The following is a 26,348-nucleotide window of genomic DNA, read 5'->3' as shown; positions in this document are numbered from 1 at the left end:
TGTTTGTGTCTTCTAATTTCAGTGCCTCATCTTTTTTGCAGGGGCCACCCACCAGCTTATTCCTGGATCTTCTTCTCCGTCTGTGTCGTTTTTTGACTGCTGGCGTCCAGATGTATTCATGGCATATGTCTGTGTTCTCCGTGGTAGAAGAATTTCTTCATTGGAAGATGCTCCGGATTCAGTACCTGAGAAGGACACACTTGGAGGGATATGTTCAGAGTCTGAAATATCTGATTCTATATTTTTTCCTGTGTGTGCATCTGATTTTGAATTTTTCCTGAGTATTGATTTGGGTTTAGAAGTAATTTTCTTATTACTATTGTGATTCATATTCTGTGGATTTTTCTTAAAGGTTGTTTTGCTCGTATGTGGTTTCTGCCAAAGATAAATTTGTTTTTTTCTGATAATCAATTTTGTCCCTTTCATATTTGGTTTGTTTGGCCAGCATTATACTTTTTTCTAGATTTTTAATTCTCTGTGATAGTAATTTGTCCATATCTTTGAACCGGTCTATATGGGTGAAAGCCTGCAATTGAGATTGTAGATCTATAACATGCTTGTGTGAAGTGATTTTCTTTTTGGATTTGTGTTGAATAATTAATTCAATTAATTTAAAGGAACACTGGTCCAAAATTAGGTTCCATTGTTTCTCAAATTCGTGTGTTTCAAATCCAAATGATGGAGCTTTTGTCATTCGGAGACCTCCAAAATTCTCCAGTGTAACAATGTCCCACCATAATTTTAAATCATGCGATATACATTTTTCTAAACGAAAAAATTGCGCTTTAAGATCTTGTATATCCTCACATAGAATATTACAGTCCTGATCAAAAAAAGACTCAGCTTTTTTGGTGCTAGCTGCCAAATTAAAACAATTAAAGGCAAAATGAGAATTTAAATCTTGTGGAGACACTGTAGGTATATCCATACTGAATAATTTTCAAAGTATAATGTGATGTCAATTGAGTATTGAGTCCAGCAACAGTGTAGAAGAACAAGGAGTCAAAAAAGAAACACTTAAAAGTATCACATCGATGAAATAAAATCCAGGGTTAATATTACCTGCTGGAACACTGGTGAGTCTGTGAAGATAGATGATATAAGTATCCAGGTGTAAATCCAAGTCCAGGCGGTGTGGATATGCAGACCAAGAAGAACTGACTGGCGACTCCAGGATAAACACCTTATGGCTATTAGCCTGTATATGGTTGATAAGTAGGGCAAGGAAAAAAGTCTAATGGATGTATGGGGTTGCGGCTGTGTGCAGTCCCGTTCTCAATCTATGGCGAGCGGCTGCAGATGCGACAGCTAACGGATGGAGTGGATACTCACGATGGTCCGTCCCCTCTGCTCACGACTGCACTTTCCCCTCCAGGGGTGAAGGACGTACTTCACTTGCGCAGCCACGATTCGGATGTAGACAAGAAGATAGAAGATCGATGCCAGCAGACTCACCAGGTAGGATGGTAAAATCAATGTATTAAACTACATAAAGCAGATACTAACAAGACATGACTAGAAGACCTCCTCCCACGCGTTTCAGGCAAGTTTGCCCTTTCTCAAGGAGTGTAACAAGCATGAAGGGAGGGTGTTATTTATACCTCCCTTCTACTAATTGACTAATGTGTTGCACCTAATTGGAAAATTATGCAAATTTCAACACATTGGACTCAAACTCGTTAGTCACATATATATATACAAATATAATAAAATAGTTTGATATGCAGACTATGGTATAATTATCATAGTACAATAGTCTGCAATGGTATAATACCTTAAATCATAATATGTATGAATTCTACATATGTAGTGTCCACAAATTACATAGAAAAATACATGTGGAAACATCATTGTTGATTATTAAGTAAGTATATAATGCTAACCAATCAAAACCACTTGATTAGGGCAAGGCATACATTATGTACATATATATATATATATATATATATATATATATATATATATATATATATGTATATATATATAAATATCTCTCTATACAGGATATCACCTTACAAATGCTCCACATAAATGACAAATACAGATACAACAGTAGAAGTATAATGAATATATAATTCCATTAATATATTGTATAATGCTTATGATGTTGGAAAGAAAGAACACAGGGAAGGAAGGGAGCACAGGGGAGGGGGGGGCAGGGGAGGTGGTGGTTGGAGTGGTAAGGGAGGGGTGTGTGGGAGGGGGGGGGGAGTGTGTGAGGGTTGTAAGGAAGGAACATGGAATACAGTAATACCCATTAGTAACCCTAGTGTAAGATCACAGAAAAACCTTCAGGTCCCATTCTGTATTGAGGCCTTTAGGTATTTATGTGTCGATGGTGAAGATCTAGAACGTTTCACGTTGGTAAAGAGCCCTGGATCGATCTCCACCTCATTTGTGGGGTCTAATATGTTCAAGAATTACACATTTTACATTTCTGAGACTACCTGACTGGCATTCCATAAAGTGATTAGACATGGGACGTGTAATGTCCAAATTATTAATATGTCTAATATGTTCTAACATCCTTATTTTAAATAAGCGGGTTGTTAGACCCACATATCGTTTATTGCATCCGCAGGTGATCATGTATATTACATGATCCGTGTTACACGTCACAAATGAAAGGATTCTGTATTCTTTAGTTTGTTCAGTGTTAGTGAAACTTTTACATTTTTGGACATATTGACATATTTTACATTTCCCGCATTTAAAACACCCTATTAGATCTGGGAATAGCATGTTTTTGTTGTATTTGTTCTTGTCTGAGATCATACTTGGTGAAACTAGGCTGCCCAGTGTGTGTGCTTTTTGAAAGACAAATGTTGGGTCCATAGATACCATGTCCTTTAAGAGAACATCTGTATTGAGAATGGCCCAGTGTTTCCTAATTATTGATTTGATGTTCATAGCTTGACGGCTATATGAGTGATAAAGAATGGTGGTTCACATTGATTTATGTCATTCTGTTTAAATGTATTGTTCTGTTTTGTATGAGCAAAGCTGGAGAGATCAGTATTGATAAGATCATCCCTAGGTTTATTTCTGGCCTTAGTATATGCCCATTGCATTGATAGTGGGTCATAGCCTCTATCTAAAAATCTTTTAATGAGATCATAGGAACTATTGTCAAAGTGTTCCATCGTAGAACAGTTCCTACGTAAATGAAGGAACTGTCCATAGGGTAATCCTTTAAGTAGATTTGGGCTATGGCAACTAGATGCGTGCAAAAGTGTATTCCTAGAGTTGGGCTTCCGGTATATGTTGGTATATACTCGACTATCCATACCTACATACAGACACAAGTCCAAGAATTGTATGCGGTGATGGTGAAAGTGATATGTGAATGACAGATTATAAGTGTTGGTGTTGAGATAAGTGAAGAAGGCATACAGTTGTGAGACTGTGTCAGACCAAACTATAATGAGATAATCTATATAACGGTGATATGTGATAATGTGATGTCGATAGGGGTTCCTATCTCCAAACACATGGGTATTTTCCCACCACCCCATGAAGAGATTGGCATAGGAAGGCGCAAATGATGATCCCATGGCGGTCACACATGTTTGGAGATAGAAACCCCCATCCAACATAAAATAATTGTGAGTGAGGAGGAATCTGTTGGCATTCAGCAAAAAGGTGATCTGAGCTGGAGCAAGTGTGGCATCAGATTCCAAAAAGTGTCGTGCAGCAGGTAGACCATGTTCATGTGAAATAATAGTGTAAAGCGAAGACACATCTAACGTGACCCAAAGATGTGATGGTGACCAAGTAAAATCAGAAAAACTAGATAAAACGTGTGAGGTGTCTAAAAGGTAGGAAGGAAGTGAAGTGACTAGAGGTTGAAGAAAGTGATTAACGTATTGTGAAAAGTGCTCCCCCAGTGAACCAATACTAGAAACAATGGGTCTACCTGTGCGGTGGAGAAGGGACTTGTGAACTTTAGGGAGGTGATGGAATATGGGTAGAACCGGGTGAGTACTATGTAGATATTCATATTCTTGTACAGAGAGTACTTGAAGGATCCTGCCAAACTCTAATAGTTCATATAATTCCAATAGGAAACCCTGAGTTGGATCCATACTGTATGTAACTTGGTATAGGATTTGTCATCATGGAGTTGGCGTAAGGCCTCTTCTACATAGTAAGCATAGTCTAGGACCACCACTGCTCCCCCTTTATCGGCATTCTTAACCACAATAAGATTATTTTCTTTTAAAGATTGAATAGCTTGTCTTTGTGTGAAGTTCAGATTGTTTGAACTATGAACAACATTTTTGGTTGTGGTAATACCTTGGGAGAGCAGTAGTAGATCCCGTTCCACGGCTGATTGAAACACATTGATTGCATGACCTGTGAAATACATGGGATGAAACTTAGATTTGTTTTTGAAACCTGACGATTGGCTACCCAGAAAGTTTTGTGAATCATATCCAGTCTCTGGTTGATCATTCAACAGCTCTAGCAAGTCCTGTATATGACAATTATCACGAAATGTGAACTGCTTCTTAATATCAAAAATTGGAATTGGACATGGTTCTTCATTATTTGATATTACGTTGTGGACATTGGGTCTCATGGATACTGTCTGTAGATCACCATGGTTAGGTATAGGTATTGAACTGTCTTTGTGCTTGAAAAAACTTTTGAGAGTTAACTTCCTAGTGAACCGGTAAAGATCCACTATAGTGGAGAATAAATCAAAATTTCTATCCGGTGCAAATGTAAGTCCCAAATTCAACACACTCAGTTCAGATTGTGACAGTGTGTATTTAGAGATATTTAGAATGTTTGTGTCTTCTAATTTCAGTGCCTCATCTTTTTTGCAGGGGCCACCCACCAGCTTATTCCTGGATCTTCTTCTCCGTCTGTGTCGTTTTTTGACTGCTGGCGTCCAGATGTATTCATGGCATATGTCTGTGTTCTCCGTGGTAGAAGAATTTCTTCATTGGAAGATGCTCCGGATTCAGTACCTGAGAAGGACACACTTGGAGGGATATGTTCAGAGTCTGAAATATCTGATTCTATATTTTTTCCTGTGTGTGCATCTGATTTTGAATTTTTCCTGAGTATTGATTTGGGTTTAGAAGTAATTTTCTTATTACTATTGTGATTCATATTCTGTGGATTTTTCTTAAAGGTTGTTTTGCTCGTATGTGGTTTCTGCCAAAGATAAATTTGTTTTTTTCTGATAATCAATTTTGTCCCTTTCATATTTGGTTTGTTTGGCCAGCATTATACTTTTTTCTAGATTTTTAATTCTCTGTGATAGTAATTTGTCCATATCTTTGAACCGGTCTATATGGGTGAAAGCCTGCAATTGAGATTGTAGATCTATAACATGCTTGTGTGAAGTGATTTTCTTTTTGGATTTGTGTTGAATAATTAATTCAATTAATTTAAAGGAACACTGGTCCAAAATTAGGTTCCATTGTTTCTCAAATTCGTGTGTTTCAAATCCAAATGATGGAGCTTTTGTCATTCGGAGACCTCCAAAATTCTCCAGTGTAACAATGTCCCACCATAATTTTAAATCATGCGATATACATTTTTCTAAACGAAAAAATTGCGCTTTAAGATCTTGTATATCCTCACATAGAATATTACAGTCCTGATCAAAAAAAGACTCAGCTTTTTTGGTGCTAGCTGCCAAATTAAAACAATTAAAGGCAAAATGAGAATTTAAATCTTGTGGAGACACTGTAGGTATATCCATACTGAATAATTTTCAAAGTATAATGTGATGTCAATTGAGTATTGAGTCCAGCAACAGTGTAGAAGAACAAGGAGTCAAAAAAGAAACACTTAAAAGTATCACATCGATGAAATAAAATCCAGGGTTAATATTACCTGCTGGAACACTGGTGAGTCTGTGAAGATAGATGATATAAGTATCCAGGTGTAAATCCAAGTCCAGGCGGTGTGGATATGCAGACCAAGAAGAACTGACTGGCGACTCCAGGATAAACACCTTATGGCTATTAGCCTGTATATGGTTGATAAGTAGGGCAAGGAAAAAAGTCTAATGGATGTATGGGGTTGCGGCTGTGTGCAGTCCCGTTCTCAATCTATGGCGAGCGGCTGCAGATGCGACAGCTAACGGATGGAGTGGATACTCACGATGGTCCGTCCCCTCTGCTCACGACTGCACTTTCCCCTCCAGGGGTGAAGGACGTACTTCACTTGCGCAGCCACGATTCGGATGTAGACAAGAAGATAGAAGATCGATGCCAGCAGACTCACCAGGTAGGATGGTAAAATCAATGTATTAAACTACATAAAGCAGATACTAACAAGACATGACTAGAAGACCTCCTCCCACGCGTTTCAGGCAAGTTTGCCCTTTCTCAAGGAGTGTAACAAGCATGAAGGGAGGGTGTTATTTATACCTCCCTTCTACTAATTGACTAATGTGTTGCACCTAATTGGAAAATTATGCAAATTTCAACACATTGGACTCAAACTCGTTAGTCACATATATATATACAAATATAATAAAATAGTTTGATATGCAGACTATGGTATAATTATCATAGTACAATAGTCTGCAATGGTATAATACCTTAAATCATAATATGTATGAATTCTACATATGTAGTGTCCACAAATTACATAGAAAAATACATGTGGAAACATCATTGTTGATTATTAAGTAAGTATATAATGCTAACCAATCAAAACCACTTGATTAGGGCAAGGCATACATTATGTACATATATATATATATATATATATATATATATATATATATATATATATATATATATATATATATATATATATATATAAATCTCTCTCTATACAGGATATCACCTTACAAATGCTCCACATAAATGACAAATACAGATACAACAGTAGAAGTATAATGAATATATAATTCCATTAATATATTGTATAATGCTTATGATGTTGGAAAGAAAGAACACAGGGAAGGAAGGGAGCACAGGGGAGGGGGGGGGCAGGGGAGGTGGTGGTTGGAGTGGTAAGGGAGGGGTGTGTGGGAGGGGGGGGGAGTGTGTGAGGGTTGTAAGGAAGGAACATGGAATACAGTAATACCCATTAGTAACCCTAGTGTAAGATCACAGAAAAACCTTCAGGTCCCATTCTGTATTGAGGCCTTTAGGTATTTATGTGTCGATGGTGAAGATCTAGAACGTTTCACGTTGGTAAAGAGCCCTGGATCGATCTCCACCTCGTTTGTGGGGTCTAATATGTTCAAGAATTACACATTTTACATTTCTGAGACTACCTGACTGGCATTCCATAAAGTGATTAGACATGGGACGTGTAATGTCCAAATTATTAATATGTCTAATATGTTCTAACATCCTTATTTTAAATAAGCGGGTTGTTAGACCCACATATCGTTTATTGCATCCGCAGGTGATCATGTATATTACATGATCCGTGTTACACGTCACAAATGAAAGGATTCTGTATTCTTTAGTTTGTTCAGTGTTAGTGAAACTTTTACATTTTTGGACATATTGACATATTTTACATTTCCCGCATTTAAAACACCCTATTAGATCTGGGAATAGCATGTTTTTGTTGTATTTGTTCTTGTCTGAGATCATACTTGGTGAAACTAGGCTGCCCAGTGTGTGTGCTTTTTGAAAGACAAATGTTGGGTCCATAGATACCATGTCCTTTAAGAGAACATCTGTATTGAGAATGGCCCAGTGTTTCCTAATTATTGATTTGATGTTCATAGCTTGACGGCTATATGAGTGATAAAGAATGGTGGTTCACATTGATTTATGTCATTCTGTTTAAATGTATTGTTCTGTTTTGTATGAGAAAAGCTGGAGAGATCAGTATTGATAAGATCATCCCTAGGTTTATTTCTGGCCTTAGTATATGCCCATTGCACTGATAGTGGGTCATAGCCTCTATCTAAAAATCTTTTAATGAGATCATAGGAACTATTGTCAAAGTGTTCCATTGTAGAACAGTTCCTACGTAAATGAAGGAACTGTCCATAGGGTAATCCTTTAAGTAGATTTGGGCTATGGCAACTAGATGCGTGCAAAAGTGTATTCCTAGAGTTGGGCTTCCGGTATATGTTGGTATATACTCGACTATCCATACCTACATACAGACACAAGTCCAAGAATTGTATGCGGTGATGGTGAAAGTGATATGTGAAGGACAGATTATAAGTGTTGGTGTTGAGATAAGTGAAGAAGGCATACAGTTGTGAGAGTGTGTCAGACCAAACTATAATGAGATAATCTATATAACGGTGATATGTGATAATGTGATGTCGATAGGGGTTCCTATCTCCAAACACATGGGTATTTTCCCACCACCCCATGAAGAGATTGGCATAGGAAGGCGCAAATGATGATCCCATGGCGGTCCCACATGTTTGGAGATAGAAACCCCCATCCAACATAAAATAATTGTGAGTGAGGAGGAATCTGATGGCATTCAGCAAAAAGGTGATTTGAGCTGGAGCAAGTGTGGCATCAGATTCCAAAAAGTGTCGTGCAGCAGGTAGACCATGTTCATGTGAAATAATAGTGTAAAGCGAAGACACATCTAACGTGACCCAAAGATGTGATGGTGACCAAGTAAAATCAGAAAAACTAGATAAAACGTGTGAGGTGTCTAAAAGGTAGGAAGGAAGTGAAGTGACTAGAGGTTGAAGAAAGTGATTAACGTATTGTGAAAAGTGCTCCCCCAGTGAACCAATACTAGAAACAATGGGTCTACCTGTGCGGTGGAGAAGGGACTTGTGAACTTTAGGGAGGTGATGGAATATGGGTAGAACCGGGTGAGTACTATGTAGATATTCATATTCTTGTACAGAGAGTACTTGAAGGATCCTGCCAAACTCTAATAGTTCATATAATTCCAATAGGAAACCCTGAGTTGGATCCATACTGTATGTAACTTGGTATAGGATTTGTCATCATGGAGTTGGCGTAAGGCCTCTTCTACATAGTAAGCATAGTCTAGGACCACCACTGCTCCCCCTTTATCGGCATTCTTAACCACAATAAGATTATTTTCTTTTAAAGATTGAATAGCTTGTCTTTGTGTGAAGTTCAGATTGTTTGAACTATGAACAACATTTTTGGTTGTGGTAATACCTTGGGAGAGCAGTAGTAGATCCCGTTCCACGGCTGATTGAAACACATTGATTGCATGACCTGTGAAATACATGGGATGAAACTTAGATTTGTTTTTGAAACCTGACGATTGGCTACCCAGAAAGTTTTGTGAATCATATCCAGTCTCTGGTTGATCATTCAACAGCTCTAGCAAGTCCTGTATATGACAATTATCACGAAATGTGAACTGCTTCTTAATATCAAAAATTGGAATTGGACATGGTTCTTCATTATTTGATATTACGTTGTGGACATTGGGTCTCATGGATACTGTCTGTAGATCACCATGGTTAGGTATAGGTATTGAACTGTCTTTGTGCTTGAAAAAACTTTTGAGAGTTAACTTCCTAGTGAACCGGTGAAGATCCACTATAGTGGAGAATAAATCAAAATTTCTATCCGGTGCAAATGTAAGTCCCAAATTCAACACACTCAGTTCAGATTGTGACAGTGTGTATTTAGAGATATTTAGAATGTTTGTGTCTTCTAATTTCAGTGCCTCATCTTTTTTGCAGGGGCCACCCACCAGCTTATTCCTGGATCTTCTTCTCCGTCTGTGTCGTTTTTTGACTGCTGGCGTCCAGATGTATTCATGGCATATGTCTGTGTTCTCCGTGGTAGAAGAATTTCTTCATTGGAAGATGCTCCGGATTCAGTACCTGAGAAGGACACACTTGGAGGGATATGTTCAGAGTCTGAAATATCTGATTCTATATTTTTTCCTGTGTGTGCATCTGATTTTGAATTTTTCCTGAGTATTGATTTGGGTTTAGAAGTAATTTTCTTATTACTATTGTGATTCATATTCTGTGGATTTTTCTTAAAGGTTGTTTTGCTCGTATGTGGTTTCTGCCAAAGATAAATTTGTTTTTTTCTGATAATCAATTTTGTCCCTTTCATATTTGGTTTGTTTAGCCAGCATTATACTTTTTTCTAGATTTTTAATTCTCTGTGATAGTAATTTGTCCATATCTTTGAACCGGTCTATATGGGTGAAAGCCTGCAATTGAGATTGTAGATCTATAACATGCTTGTGTGAAGTGATTTTCTTTTTGGATTTGTGTTGAATAATTAATTCAATTAATTTAAAGGAACACTGGTCCAAAATTAGGTTCCATTGTTTCTCAAATTCGTGTGTTTCAAATCCAAATGATGGAGCTTTTGTCATTCGGAGACCTCCAAAATTCTCCAGTGTAACAATGTCCCACCATAATTTTAAATCATGCGATATACATTTTTCTAAACGAAAAAATTGCGCTTTAAGATCTTGTATATCCTCACATAGAATATTACAGTCCTGATCAAAAAAAGACTCAGCTTTTTTGGTGCTAGCTGCCAAATTAAAACAATTAAAGGCAAAATGAGAATTTAAATCTTGTGGAGACACTGTAGGTATATCCATACTGAATAATTTTCAAAGTATAATGTGATGTCAATTGAGTATTGAGTCCAGCAACAGTGTAGAAGAACAAGGAGTCAAAAAAGAAACACTTAAAAGTATCACATCGATGAAATAAAATCCAGGGTTAATATTACCTGCTGGAACACTGGTGAGTCTGTGAAGATAGATGATATAAGTATCCAGGTGTAAATCCAAGTCCAGGCGGTGTGGATATGCAGACCAAGAAGAACTGACTGGCGACTCCAGGATAAACACCTTATGGCTATTAGCCTGTATATGGTTGATAAGTAGGGCAAGGAAAAAAGTCTAATGGATGTATGGGGTTGCGGCTGTGTGCAGTCCCGTTCTCAATCTATGGCGAGCGGCTGCAGATGCGACAGCTAACGGATGGAGTGGATACTCACGATGGTCCGTCCCCTCTGCTCACGACTGCACTTTCCCCTCCAGGGGTGAAGGACGTACTTCACTTGCGCAGCCACGATTCGGATGTAGACAAGAAGATAGAAGATCGATGCCAGCAGACTCACCAGGTAGGATGGTAAAATCAATGTATTAAACTACATAAAGCAGATACTAACAAGACATGACTAGAAGACCTCCTCCCACGCGTTTCAGGCAAGTTTGCCCTTTCTCAAGGAGTGTAACAAGCATGAAGGGAGGGTGTTATTTATACCTCCCTTCTACTAATTGACTAATGTGTTGCACCTAATTGGAAAATTATGCAAATTTCAACACATTGGACTCAAACTCGTTAGTCACATATATATATACAAATATAATAAAATAGTTTGATATGCAGACTATGGTATAATTATCATAGTACAATAGTCTGCAATGGTATAATACCTTAAATCATAATATGTATGAATTCTACATATGTAGTGTCCACAAATTACATAGAAAAATACATGTGGAAACATCATTGTTGATTATTAAGTAAGTATATAATGCTAACCAATCAAAACCACTTGATTAGGGCAAGGCATACATTATGTACATATATATATATATATATATATATATATATATATATATATATATGTATATATATATAAATATCTCTCTATACAGGATATCACCTTACAAATGCTCCACATAAATGACAAATACAGATACAACAGTAGAAGTATAATGAATATATAATTCCATTAATATATTGTATAATGCTTATGATGTTGGAAAGAAAGAACACAGGGAAGGAAGGGAGCACAGGGGAGGGGGGGGCAGGGGAGGTGGTGGTTGGAGTGGTAAGGGAGGGGTGTGTGGGAGGGGGGGGGAGTGTGTGAGGGTTGTAAGGAAGGAACATGGAATACAGTAATACCCATTAGTAACCCTAGTGTAAGATCACAGAAAAACCTTCAGGTCCCATTCTGTATTGAGGCCTTTAGGTATTTATGTGTCGATGGTGAAGATCTAGAACGTTTCACGTTGGTAAAGAGCCCTGGATCGATCTCCACCTCATTTGTGGGGTCTAATATGTTCAAGAATTACACATTTTACATTTCTGAGACTACCTGACTGGCATTCCATAAAGTGATTAGACATGGGACGTGTAATGTCCAAATTATTAATATGTCTAATATGTTCTAACATCCTTATTTTAAATAAGCGGGTTGTTAGACCCACATATCGTTTATTGCATCCGCAGGTGATCATGTATATTACATGATCCGTGTTACACGTCACAAATGAAAGGATTCTGTATTCTTTAGTTTGTTCAGTGTTAGTGAAACTTTTACATTTTTGGACATATTGACATATTTTACATTTCCCGCATTTAAAACACCCTATTAGATCTGGGAATAGCATGTTTTTGTTGTATTTGTTCTTGTCTGAGATCATACTTGGTGAAACTAGGCTGCCCAGTGTGTGTGCTTTTTGAAAGACAAATGTTGGGTCCATAGATACCATGTCCTTTAAGAGAACATCTGTATTGAGAATGGCCCAGTGTTTCCTAATTATTGATTTGATGTTCATAGCTTGACGGCTATATGAGTGATAAAGAATGGTGGTTCACATTGATTTATGTCATTCTGTTTAAATGTATTGTTCTGTTTTGTATGAGCAAAGCTGGAGAGATCAGTATTGATAAGATCATCCCTAGGTTTATTTCTGGCCTTAGTATATGCCCATTGCACTGATAGTGGGTCATAGCCTCTATCTAAAAATCTTTTAATGAGATCATAGGAACTATTGTCAAAGTGTTCCATCGTAGAACAGTTCCTACGTAAATGAAGGAACTGTCCATAGGGTAATCCTTTAAGTAGATTTGGGCTATGGCAACTAGATGCGTGCAAAAGTGTATTCCTAGAGTTGGGCTTCCGGTATATGTTGGTATATACTCGACTATCCATACCTACATACAGACACAAGTCCAAGAATTGTATGCGGTGATGGTGAAAGTGATATGTGAATGACAGATTATAAGTGTTGGTGTTGAGATAAGTGAAGAAGGCATACAGTTGTGAGACTGTGTCAGACCAAACTATAATGAGATAATCTATATAACGGTGATATGTGATAATGTGATGTCGATAGGGGTTCCTATCTCCAAACACATGGGTATTTTCCCACCACCCCATGAAGAGATTGGCATAGGAAGGCGCAAATGATGATCCCATGGCGGTCCCACATGTTTGGAGATAGAAACCCCCATCCAACATAAAATAATTGTGAGTGAGGAGGAATCTGATGGCATTCAGCAAAAAGGTGATTTAAGCTGGAGCAAGTGTGGCATCAGATTCCAAAGAGTGTCGTGCAGCAGGTAGACCATGTTCATGTGAAATAATAGTGTAAAGCGAAGACACATCTAACGTGACCCAAAGATGTGATGGTGACCAAGTAAAATCAGAAAAACTAGATAAAACGTGTGAGGTGTCTAAAAGGTAGGAAGGAAGTGAAGTGACTAGAGGTTGAAGAAAGTGATTAACGTATTGTGAAAAGTGCTCCCCCAGTGAACCAATACTAGAAACAATGGGTCTACCTGTGCGGTGGAGAAGGGACTTGTGAACTTTAGGGAGGTGATGGAATATGGGTAGAACCGGGTGAGTACTATGTAGATATTCATATTCTTGTACAGAGAGTACTTGAAGGATCCTGCCAAACTCTAATAGTTCATATAATTCCAATAGGAAACCCTGAGTTGGATCCATACTGTATGTAACTTGGTATAGGATTTGTCATCATGGAGTTGGCGTAAGGCCTCTTCTACATAGTAAGCATAGTCTAGGACCACCACTGCTCCCCCTTTATCGGCATTCTTAACCACAATAAGATTATTTTCTTTTAAAGATTGAATAGCTTGTCTTTGTGTGAAGTTCAGATTGTTTGAACTATGAACAACATTTTTGGTTGTGGTAATACCTTGGGAGAGCAGTAGTAGATCCCGTTCCACGGCTGATTGAAACACATTGATTGCATGACCTGTGAAATACATGGGATGAAACTTAGATTTGTTTTTGAAACCTGACGATTGGCTACCCAGAAAGTTTTGTGAATCATATCCAGTCTCTGGTTGATCATTCAACAGCTCTAGCAAGTCCTGTATATGACAATTATCACGAAATGTGAACTGCTTCTTAATATCAAAAATTGGAATTGGACATGGTTCTTCATTATTTGATATTACGTTGTGGACATTGGGTCTCATGGATACTGTCTGTAGATCACCATGGTTAGGTATAGGTATTGAACTGTCTTTGTGCTTGAAAAAACTTTTGAGAGTTAACTTCCTAGTGAACCGGTGAAGATCCACTATAGTGGAGAATAAATCAAAATTTCTATCCGGTGCAAATGTAAGTCCCAAATTCAACACACTCAGTTCAGATTGTGACAGTGTGTATTTAGAGATATTTAGAATGTTTGTGTCTTCTAATTTCAGTGCCTCATCTTTTTTGCAGGGGCCACCCACCAGCTTATTCCTGGATCTTCTTCTCCGTCTGTGTCGTTTTTTGACTGCTGGCGTCCAGATGTATTCATGGCATATGTCTGTGTTCTCCGTGGTAGAAGAATTTCTTCATTGGAAGATGCTCCGGATTCAGTACCTGAGAAGGACACACTTGGAGGGATATGTTCAGAGTCTGAAATATCTGATTCTATATTTTTTCCTGTGTGTGCATCTGATTTTGAATTTTTCCTGAGTATTGATTTGGGTTTAGAAGTAATTTTCTTATTACTATTGTGATTCATATTCTGTGGATTTTTCTTAAAGGTTGTTTTGCTCGTATGTGGTTTCTGCCAAAGATAAATTTGTTTTTTTCTGATAATCAATTTTGTCCCTTTCATATTTGGTTTGTTTGGCCAGCATTATACTTTTTTCTAGATTTTTAATTCTCTGTGATAGTAATTTGTCCATATCTTTGAACCGGTCTATATGGGTGAAAGCCTGCAATTGAGATTGTAGATCTATAACATGCTTGTGTGAAGTGATTTTCTTTTTGGATTTGTGTTGAATAATTAATTCAATTAATTTAAAGGAACACTGGTCCAAAATTAGGTTCCATTGTTTCTCAAATTCGTGTGTTTCAAATCCAAATGATGGAGCTTTTGTCATTCGGAGACCTCCAAAATTCTCCAGTGTAACAATGTCCCACCATAATTTTAAATCATGCGATATACATTTTTCTAAACGAAAAAATTGCGCTTTAAGATCTTGTATATCCTCACATAGAATATTACAGTCCTGATCAAAAAAAGACTCAGCTTTTTTGGTGCTAGCTGCCAAATTAAAACAATTAAAGGCAAAATGAGAATTTAAATCTTGTGGAGACACTGTAGGTATATCCATACTGAATAATTTTCAAAGTATAATGTGATGTCAATTGAGTATTGAGTCCAGCAACAGTGTAGAAGAACAAGGAGTCAAAAAAGAAACACTTAAAAGTATCACATCGATGAAATAAAATCCAGGGTTAATATTACCTGCTGGAACACTGGTGAGTCTGTGAAGATAGATGATATAAGTATCCAGGTGTAAATCCAAGTCCAGGCGGTGTGGATATGCAGACCAAGAAGAACTGACTGGCGACTCCAGGATAAACACCTTATGGCTATTAGCCTGTATATGGTTGATAAGTAGGGCAAGGAAAAAAGTCTAATGGATGTATGGGGTTGCGGCTGTGTGCAGTCCCGTTCTCAATCTATGGCGAGCGGCTGCAGATGCGACAGCTAACGGATGGAGTGGATACTCACGATGGTCCGTCCCCTCTGCTCACGACTGCACTTTCCCCTCCAGGGGTGAAGGACGTACTTCACTTGCGCAGCCACGATTCGGATGTAGACAAGAAGATAGAAGATCGATGCCAGCAGACTCACCAGGTAGGATGGTAAAATCAATGTATTAAACTACATAAAGCAGATACTAACAAGACATGACTAGAAGACCTCCTCCCACGCGTTTCAGGCAAGTTTGCCCTTTCTCAAGGAGTGTAACAAGCATGAAGGGAGGGTGTTATTTATACCTCCCTTCTACTAATTGACTAATGTGTTGCACCTAATTGGAAAATTATGCAAATTTCAACACATTGGACTCAAACTCGTTAGTCACATATATATATACAAATATAATAAAATAGTTTGATATGCAGACTATGGTATAATTATCATAGTACAATAGTCTGCAATGGTATAATACCTTAAATCATAATATGTATGAATTCTACATATGTAGTGTCCACAAATTACATAGAAAAATACATGTGGAAACATCATTGTTGATTATTAAGTAAGTATATAATGCTAACCAATCAAAACCACTTGATTAGGGCAAGGCATACATTATGTACATATATATATATATATATATATATATATATATATATATATATATATATATATATATATGTATATATATATAAATATCTCTCTATACAGGATATCACCTTACAAATGCTCCACATAAATGACAAATACAGATACAACAGTAGAAGTATAATGAATATATAATTCCATTAATATATTGTATAATGCTTATGATGTTGGAAAGAAAGAACACAGGGAAGGAAGGGAGCACAGGGGAGGGGGGGGGCAGGGGAGGTGGTGGTTGGAGTGGTAAGGGAGGGGTGTGTGGGAGGGGGGGGGGAGTGTGTGAGGGTTGTAAGGAAGGAACATGGAATACAGTAATACCCATAAGTAACCCTAGTGTAAGATCACAGAAAAACCTTCAGGTCCCATTCTGTATTGAGGCCTTTAGGTATTTATGTGTCGATGGTGAAGATCTAGAACGTTTCACGTTGGTAAAGAGCCCTGGATCGATCTCCACCTCATTTGTGGGGTCTAATATGTTCAAGAATTACACATTTTACATTTCTGAGACTACCTGACTGGCATTCCATAAAGTGATTAGACATGGGACGTGTAATGTCCAAATTATTAATATGTCTAATATGTTCTAACATCCTTATTTTAAATAAGCGGGTTGTTAGACCCACATATCGTTTATTGCATCCGCAGGTGATCATGTATATTACATGATCCGTGTTACACGTCACAAATGAAAGGATTCTGTATTCTTTAGTTTGTTCAGTGTTAGTGAAACTTTTACATTTTTGGACATATTGACATATTTTACATTTCCCGCATTTAAAACACCCTATTAGATCTGGGAATAGCATGTTTTTGTTGTATTTGTTCTTGTCTGAGATCATACTTGGTGAAACTAGGCTGCCCAGTGTGTGTGCTTTTTGAAAGACAAATGTTGGGTCCATAGATACCATGTCCTTTAAGAGAACATCTGTATTGAGAATGGCCCAGTGTTTCCTAATTATTGATTTGATGTTCATAGCTTGACGGCTATATGAGTGATAAAGAATGGTGGTTCACATTGATTTATGTCATTCTGTTTAAATGTATTGTTCTGTTTTGTATGAGCAAAGCTGGAGAGATCAGTATTGATAAGATCATCCCTAGGTTTATTTCTGGCCTTAGTATATGCCCATTGCACTGATAGTGGGTCATAGCCTCTATCTAAAAATCTTTTAATGAGATCATAGGAACTATTGTCAAAGTGTTCCATCGTAGAACAGTTCCTACGTAAATGAAGGAACTGTCCATAGGGTAATCCTTTAAGTAGATTTGGGCTATGGCAACTAGATGCGTGCAAAAGTGTATTCCTAGAGTTGGGCTTCCGGTATATGTTGGTATATACTCGACTATCCATACCTACATACAGACACAAGTCCAAGAATTGTATGCGGTGATGGTGAAAGTGATATGTGAAGGACAGATTATAAGTGTTGGTGTTGAGATAAGTGAAGAAGGCATACAGTTGTGAGAGTGTGTCAGACCAAACTATAATGAGATAATCTATATAACGGTGATATGTGATAATGTGATGTCGATAGGGGTTCCTATCTCCAAACACATGGGTATTTTCCCACCACCCCATGAAGAGATTGGCATAGGAAGGCGCAAATGATGATCCCATGGCGGTCCCACATGTTTGGAGATAGAAACCCCCATCCAACATAAAATAATTGTGAGTGAGGAGGAATCTGATGGCATTCAGCAAAAAGGTGATTTGAGCTGGAGCAAGTGTGGCATCAGATTCCAAAAAGTGTCGTGCAGCAGGTAGACCATGTTCATGTGAAATAATAGTGTAAAGCGAAGACACATCTAACGTGACCCAAAGATGTGATGGTGACCAAGTAAAATCAGAAAAACTAGATAAAACGTGTGAGGTGTCTAAAAGGTAGGAAGGAAGTGAAGTGACTAGAGGTTGAAGAAAGTGATTAACGTATTGTGAAAAGTGCTCCCCCAGTGAACCAATACTAGAAACAATGGGTCTACCTGTGCGGTGGAGAAGGGACTTGTGAACTTTAGGGAGGTGATGGAATATGGGTAGAACCGGGTGAGTACTATGTAGATATTCATATTCTTGTACAGAGAGTACTTGAAGGATCCTGCCAAACTCTAATAGTTCATATAATTCCAATAGGAAACCCTGAGTTGGATCCATACTGTATGTAACTTGGTATAGGATTTGTCATCATGGAGTTGGCGTAAGGCCTCTTCTACATAGTAAGCATAGTCTAGGACCACCACTGCTCCCCCTTTATCGGCATTCTTAACCACAATAAGATTATTTTCTTTTAAAGATTGAATAGCTTGTCTTTGTGTGAAGTTCAGATTGTTTGAACTATGAACAACATTTTTGGTTGTGGTAATACCTTGGGAGAGCAGTAGTAGATCCCGTTCCACGGCTGATTGAAACACATTGATTGCATGACCTGTGAAATACATGGGATGAAACTTAGATTTGTTTTTGAAACCTGACGATTGGCTACCCAGAAAGTTTTGTGAATCATATCCAGTCTCTGGTTGATCATTCAACAGCTCTAGCAAGTCCTGTATATGACAATTATCACGAAATGTGAACTGCTTCTTAATATCAAAAATTGGAATTGGACATGGTTCTTCATTATTTGATATTACGTTGTGGACATTGGGTCTCATGGATACTGTCTGTAGATCACCATGGTTAGGTATAGGTATTGAACTGTCTTTGTGCTTGAAAAAACTTTTGAGAGTTAACTTCCTAGTGAACCGGTGAAGATCCACTATAGTGGAGAATAAATCAAAATTTCTATCCGGTGCAAATGTAAGTCCCAAATTCAACACACTCAGTTCAGATTGTGACAGTGTGTATTTAGAGATATTTAGAATGTTTGTGTCTTCTAATTTCAGTGCCTCATCTTTTTTGCAGGGGCCACCCACCAGCTTATTCCTGGATCTTCTTCTCCGTCTGTGTCGTTTTTTGACTGCTGGCGTCCAGATGTATTCATGGCATATGTCTGTGTTCTCCGTGGTAGAAGAATTTCTTCATTGGAAGATGCTCCGGATTCAGTACCTGAGAAGGACACACTTGGAGGGATATGTTCAGAGTCTGAAATATCTGATTCTATATTTTTTCCTGTGTGTGCATCTGATTTTGAATTTTTCCTGAGTATTGATTTGGGTTTAGAAGTAATTTTCTTATTACTATTGTGATTCATATTCTGTGGATTTTTCTTAAAGGTTGTTTTGCTCGTATGTGGTTTCTGCCAAAGATAAATTTGTTTTTTTCTGATAATCAATTTTGTCCCTTTCATATTTGGTTTGTTTAGCCAGCATTATACTTTTTTCTAGATTTTTAATTCTCTGTGATAGTAATTTGTCCATATCTTTGAACCGGTCTATATGGGTGAAAGCCTGCAATTGAGATTGTAGATCTATAACATGCTTGTGTGAAGTGATTTTCTTTTTGGATTTGTGTTGAATAATTAATTCAATTAATTTAAAGGAACACTGGTCCAAAATTAGGTTCCATTGTTTCTCAAATTCGTGTGTTTCAAATCCAAATGATGGAGCTTTTGTCATTCGGAGACCTCCAAAATTCTCCAGTGTAACAATGTCCCACCATAATTTTAAATCATGCGATATACATTTTTCTAAACGAAAAAATTGCGCTTTAAGATCTTGTATATCCTCACATAGAATATTACAGTCCTGATCAAAAAAAGACTCAGCTTTTTTGGTGCTAGCTGCCAAATTAAAACAATTAAAGGCAAAATGAGAATTTAAATCTTGTGGAGACACTGTAGGTATATCCATACTGAATAATTTTCAAAGTATAATGTGATGTCAATTGAGTATTGAGTCCAGCAACAGTGTAGAAGAACAAGGAGTCAAAAAAGAAACACTTAAAAGTATCACATCGATGAAATAAAATCCAGGGTTAATATTACCTGCTGGAACACTGGTGAGTCTGTGAAGATAGATGATATAAGTATCCAGGTGTAAATCCAAGTCCAGGCGGTGTGGATATGCAGACCAAGAAGAACTGACTGGCGACTCCAGGATAAACACCTTATGGCTATTAGCCTGTATATGGTTGATAAGTAGGGCAAGGAAAAAAGTCTAATGGATGTATGGGGTTGCGGCTGTGTGCAGTCCCGTTCTCAATCTATGGCGAGCGGCTGCAGATGCGACAGCTAACGGATGGAGTGGATACTCACGATGGTCCGTCCCCTCTGCTCACGACTGCACTTTCCCCTCCAGGGGTGAAGGACGTACTTCACTTGCGCAGCCACGATTCGGATGTAGACAAGAAGATAGAAGATCGATGCCAGCAGACTCACCAGGTAGGATGGTAAAATCAATGTATTAAACTACATAAAGCAGATACTAACAAGACATGACTAGAAGACCTCCTCCCACGCGTTTCAGGCAAGTTTGCCCTTTCTCAAGGAGTGTAACAAGCATGAAGGGAGGGTGTTATTTATACCTCCCTTCTACTAATTGACTAATGTGTTGCACCTAATTGGAAAATTATGCAAATTTCAACACATTGGACTCAAACTCGTTAGTCACATATATATATACAAATATAATAAAATAGTTTGATATGCAGACTATGGTATAATTATCATAGTACAATAGTCTGCAATGGTATAATACCTTAAATCATAATATGTATGAATTCTACATATGTAGTGTCCACAAATTACATAGAAAAATACATGTGGAAACATCATTGTTGATTATTAAGTAAGTATATAATGCTAACCAATCAAAACCACTTGATTAGGGCAAGGCATACATTATGTACATATATATATATATATATATATATATATATATATATATATATATATATATATATATATATATGTATATATATATAAATATCTCTCTATACAGGATATCACCTTACAAATGCTCCACATAAATGACAAATACAGATACAACAGTAGAAGTATAATGAATATATAATTCCATTAATATATTGTATAATGCTTATGATGTTGGAAAGAAAGAACACAGGGAAGGAAGGGAGCACAGGGGAGGGGGGGGCAGGGGAGGTGGTGGTTGGAGTGGTAAGGGAGGGGTGTGTGGGAGGGGGGGGGAGTGTGTGAGGGTTGTAAGGAAGGAACATGGAATACAGTAATACCCATTAGTAACCCTAGTGTAAGATCACAGAAAAACCTTCAGGTCCCATTCTGTATTGAGGCCTTTAGGTATTTATGTGTCGATGGTGAAGATCTAGAACGTTTCACGTTGGTAAAGAGCCCTGGATCGATCTCCACCTCGTTTGTGGGGTCTAATATGTTCAAGAATTACACATTTTACATTTCTGAGACTACCTGACTGGCATTCCATAAAGTGATTAGACATGGGACGTGTAATGTCCAAATTATTAATATGTCTAATATGTTCTAACATCCTTATTTTAAATAAGCGGGTTGTTAGACCCACATATCGTTTATTGCATCCGCAGGTGATCATGTATATTACATGATCCGTGTTACACGTCACAAATGAAAGGATTCTGTATTCTTTAGTTTGTTCAGTGTTAGTGAAACTTTTACATTTTTGGACATATTGACATATTTTACATTTCCCGCATTTAAAACACCCTATTAGATCTGGGAATAGCATGTTTTTGTTGTATTTGTTCTTGTCTGAGATCATACTTGGTGAAACTAGGCTGCCCAGTGTGTGTGCTTTTTGAAAGACAAATGTTGGGTCCATAGATACCATGTCCTTTAAGAGAACATCTGTATTGAGAATGGCCCAGTGTTTCCTAATTATTGATTTGATGTTCATAGCTTGACGGCTATATGAGTGATAAAGAATGGTGGTTCACATTGATTTATGTCATTCTGTTTAAATGTATTGTTCTGTTTTGTATGAGCAAAGCTGGAGAGATCAGTATTGATAAGATCATCCCTAGGTTTATTTCTGGCCTTAGTATATGCCCATTGCACTGATAGTGGGTCATAGCCTCTATCTAAAAATCTTTTAATGAGATCATAGGAACTATTGTCAAAGTGTTCCATCGTAGAACAGTTCCTACGTAAATGAAGGAACTGTCCATAGGGTAATCCTTTAAGTAGATTTGGGCTATGGCAACTAGATGCGTGCAAAAGTGTATTCCTAGAGTTGGGCTTCCGGTATATGTTGGTATATACTCGACTATCCATACCTACATACAGACACAAGTCCAAGAATTGTATGCGGTGATGGTGAAAGTGATATGTGAATGACAGATTATAAGTGTTGGTGTTGAGATAAGTGAAGAAGGCATACAGTTGTGAGACTGTGTCAGACCAAACTATAATGAGATAATCTATATAACGGTGATATGTGATAATGTGATGTCGATAGGGGTTCCTATCTCCAAACACATGGGTATTTTCCCACCACCCCATGAAGAGATTGGCATAGGAAGGCGCAAATGATGATCCCATGGCGGTCCCACATGTTTGGAGATAGAAACCCCCATCCAACATAAAATAATTGTGAGTGAGGAGGAATCTGATGGCATTCAGCAAAAAGGTGATTTAAGCTGGAGCAAGTGTGGCATCAGATTCCAAAAAGTGTCGTGCAGCAGGTAGACCATGTTCATGTGAAATAATAGTGTAAAGCGAAGACACATCTAACGTGACCCAAAGATGTGATGGTGACCAAGTAAAATCAGAAAAACTAGATAAAACGTGTGAGGTGTCTAAAAGGTAGGAAGGAAGTGAAGTGACTAGAGGTTGAAGAAAGTGATTAACGTATTGTGAAAAGTGCTCCCCCAGTGAACCAATACTAGAAACAATGGGTCTACCTGTGCGGTGGAGAAGGGACTTGTGAACTTTAGGGAGGTGATGGAATATGGGTAGAACCGGGTGAGTACTATGTAGATATTCATATTCTTGTACAGAGAGTACTTGAAGGATCCTGCCAAACTCTAATAGTTCATATAATTCCAATAGGAAACCCTGAGTTGGATCCATACTGTATGTAACTTGGTATAGGATTTGTCATCATGGAGTTGGCGTAAGGCCTCTTCTACATAGTAAGCATAGTCTAGGACCACCACTGCTCCCCCTTTATCGGCATTCTTAACCACAATAAGATTATTTTCTTTTAAAGATTGAATAGCTTGTCTTTGTGTGAAGTTCAGATTGTTTGAACTATGAACAACATTTTTGGTTGTGGTAATACCTTGGGAGAGCAGTAGTAGATCCCGTTCCACGGCTGATTGAAACACATTGATTGCATGACCTGTGAAATACATGGGATGAAACTTAGATTTGTTTTTGAAACCTGACGATTGGCTACCCAGAAAGTTTTGTGAATCATATCCAGTCTCTGGTTGATCATTCAACAGCTCTAGCAAGTCCTGTATATGACAATTATCACGAAATGTGAACTGCTTCTTAATATCAAAAATTGGAATTGGACATGGTTCTTCATTATTTGATATTACGTTGTGGACATTGGGTCTCATGGATACTGTCTGTAGATCACCATGGTTAGGTATAGGTATTGAACTGTCTTTGTGCTTGAAAAAACTTTTGAGAGTTAACTTCCTAGTGAACCGGTGAAGATCCACTATAGTGGAGAATAAATCAAAATTTCTATCCGGTGCAAATGTAAGTCCCAAATTCAACACACTCAGTTCAGATTGTGACAGTGTGTATTTAGAGATATTTAGAATGTTTGTGTCTTCTAATTTCAGTGCCTCATCTTTTTTGCAGGGGCCACCCACCAGCTTATTCCTGGATCTTCTTCTCCGTCTGTGTCGTTTTTTGACTGCTGGCGTCCAGATGTATTCATGGCATATGTCTGTGTTCTCCGTGGTAGAAGAATTTCTTCATTGGAAGATGCTCCGGATTCAGTACCTGAGAAGGACACACTTGGAGGGATATGTTCAGAGTCTGAAATATCTGATTCTATATTTTTTCCTGTGTGTGCATCTGATTTTGAATTTTTCCTGAGTATTGATTTGGGTTTAGAAGTAATTTTCTTATTACTATTGTGATTCATATTCTGTGGATTTTTCTTAAAGGTTGTTTTGCTCGTATGTGGTTTCTGCCAAAGATAAATTTGTTTTTTTCTGATAATCAATTTTGTCCCTTTCATATTTGGTTTGTTTGGCCAGCATTATACTTTTTTCTAGATTTTTAATTCTCTGTGATAGTAATTTGTCCATATCTTTGAACCGGTCTATATGGGTGAAAGCCTGCAATTGAGATTGTAGATCTATAACATGCTTGTGTGAAGTGATTTTCTTTTTGGATTTGTGTTGAATAATTAATTCAATTAATTTAAAGGAACACTGGTCCAAAATTAGGTTCCATTGTTTCTCAAATTCGTGTGTTTCAAATCCAAATGATGGAGCTTTTGTCATTCGGAGACCTCCAAAATTCTCCAGTGTAACAATGTCCCACCATAATTTTAAATCATGCGATATACATTTTTCTAAACGAAAAAATTGCGCTTTAAGATCTTGTATATCCTCACATAGAATATTACAGTCCTGATCAAAAAAAGACTCAGCTTTTTTGGTGCTAGCTGCCAAATTAAAACAATTAAAGGCAAAATGAGAATTTAAATCTTGTGGAGACACTGTAGGTATATCCATACTGAATAATTTTCAAAGTATAATGTGATGTCAATTGAGTATTGAGTCCAGCAACAGTGTAGAAGAACAAGGAGTCAAAAAAGAAACACTTAAAAGTATCACATCGATGAAATAAAATCCAGGGTTAATATTACCTGCTGGAACACTGGTGAGTCTGTGAAGATAGATGATATAAGTATCCAGGTGTAAATCCAAGTCCAGGCGGTGTGGATATGCAGACCAAGAAGAACTGACTGGCGACTCCAGGATAAACACCTTATGGCTATTAGCCTGTATATGGTTGATAAGTAGGGCAAGGAAAAAAGTCTAATGGATGTATGGGGTTGCGGCTGTGTGCAGTCCCGTTCTCAATCTATGGCGAGCGGCTGCAGATGCGACAGCTAACGGATGGAGTGGATACTCACGATGGTCCGTCCCCTCTGCTCACGACTGCACTTTCCCCTCCAGGGGTGAAGGACGTACTTCACTTGCGCAGCCACGATTCGGATGTAGACAAGAAGATAGAAGATCGATGCCAGCAGACTCACCAGGTAGGATGGTAAAATCAATGTATTAAACTACATAAAGCAGATACTAACAAGACATGACTAGAAGACCTCCTCCCACGCGTTTCAGGCAAGTTTGCCCTTTCTCAAGGAGTGTAACAAGCATGAAGGGAGGGTGTTATTTATACCTCCCTTCTACTAATTGACTAATGTGTTGCACCTAATTGGAAAATTATGCAAATTTCAACACATTGGACTCAAACTCGTTAGTCACATATATATATATACAAATATAATAAAATAGTTTGATATGCAGACTATGGTATAATTATCATAGTACAATAGTCTGCAATGGTATAATACCTTAAATCATAATATGTATGAATTCTACATATGTAGTGTCCACAAATTACATAGAAAAATACATGTGGAAACATCATTGTTGATTATTAAGTAAGTATATAATGCTAACCAATCAAAACCACTTGATTAGGGCAAGGCATACATTATGTACATATATATATATATATATATATATATATATATATATATATATATATATATATATATATATATATATATATGTATATATATATAAATATCTCTCTATACAGGATATCACCTTACAAATGCTCCACATAAATGACAAATACAGATACAACAGTAGAAGTATAATGAATATATAATTCCATTAATATATTGTATAATGCTTATGATGTTGGAAAGAAAGAACACAGGGAAGGAAGGGAGCACAGGGGAGGGGGGGGCAGGGGAGGTGGTGGTTGGAGTGGTAAGGGAGGGGTGTGTGGGAGGGGGGGGGGAGTGTGTGAGGGTTGTAAGGAAGGAACATGGAATACAGTAATACCCATAAGTAACCCTAGTGTAAGATCACAGAAAAACCTTCAGGTCCCATTCTGTATTGAGGCCTTTAGGTATTTATGTGTCGA

The sequence above is a fragment of the Ascaphus truei genome, chromosome 3 (genome assembly GCF_040206685.1).
Source record: "Ascaphus truei isolate aAscTru1 chromosome 3, aAscTru1.hap1, whole genome shotgun sequence".
In the NCBI taxonomy this organism is placed as follows: domain Eukaryota; kingdom Metazoa; phylum Chordata; class Amphibia; order Anura; family Ascaphidae; genus Ascaphus; species Ascaphus truei.
This window is presented reverse-complemented; position numbering follows the sequence as displayed.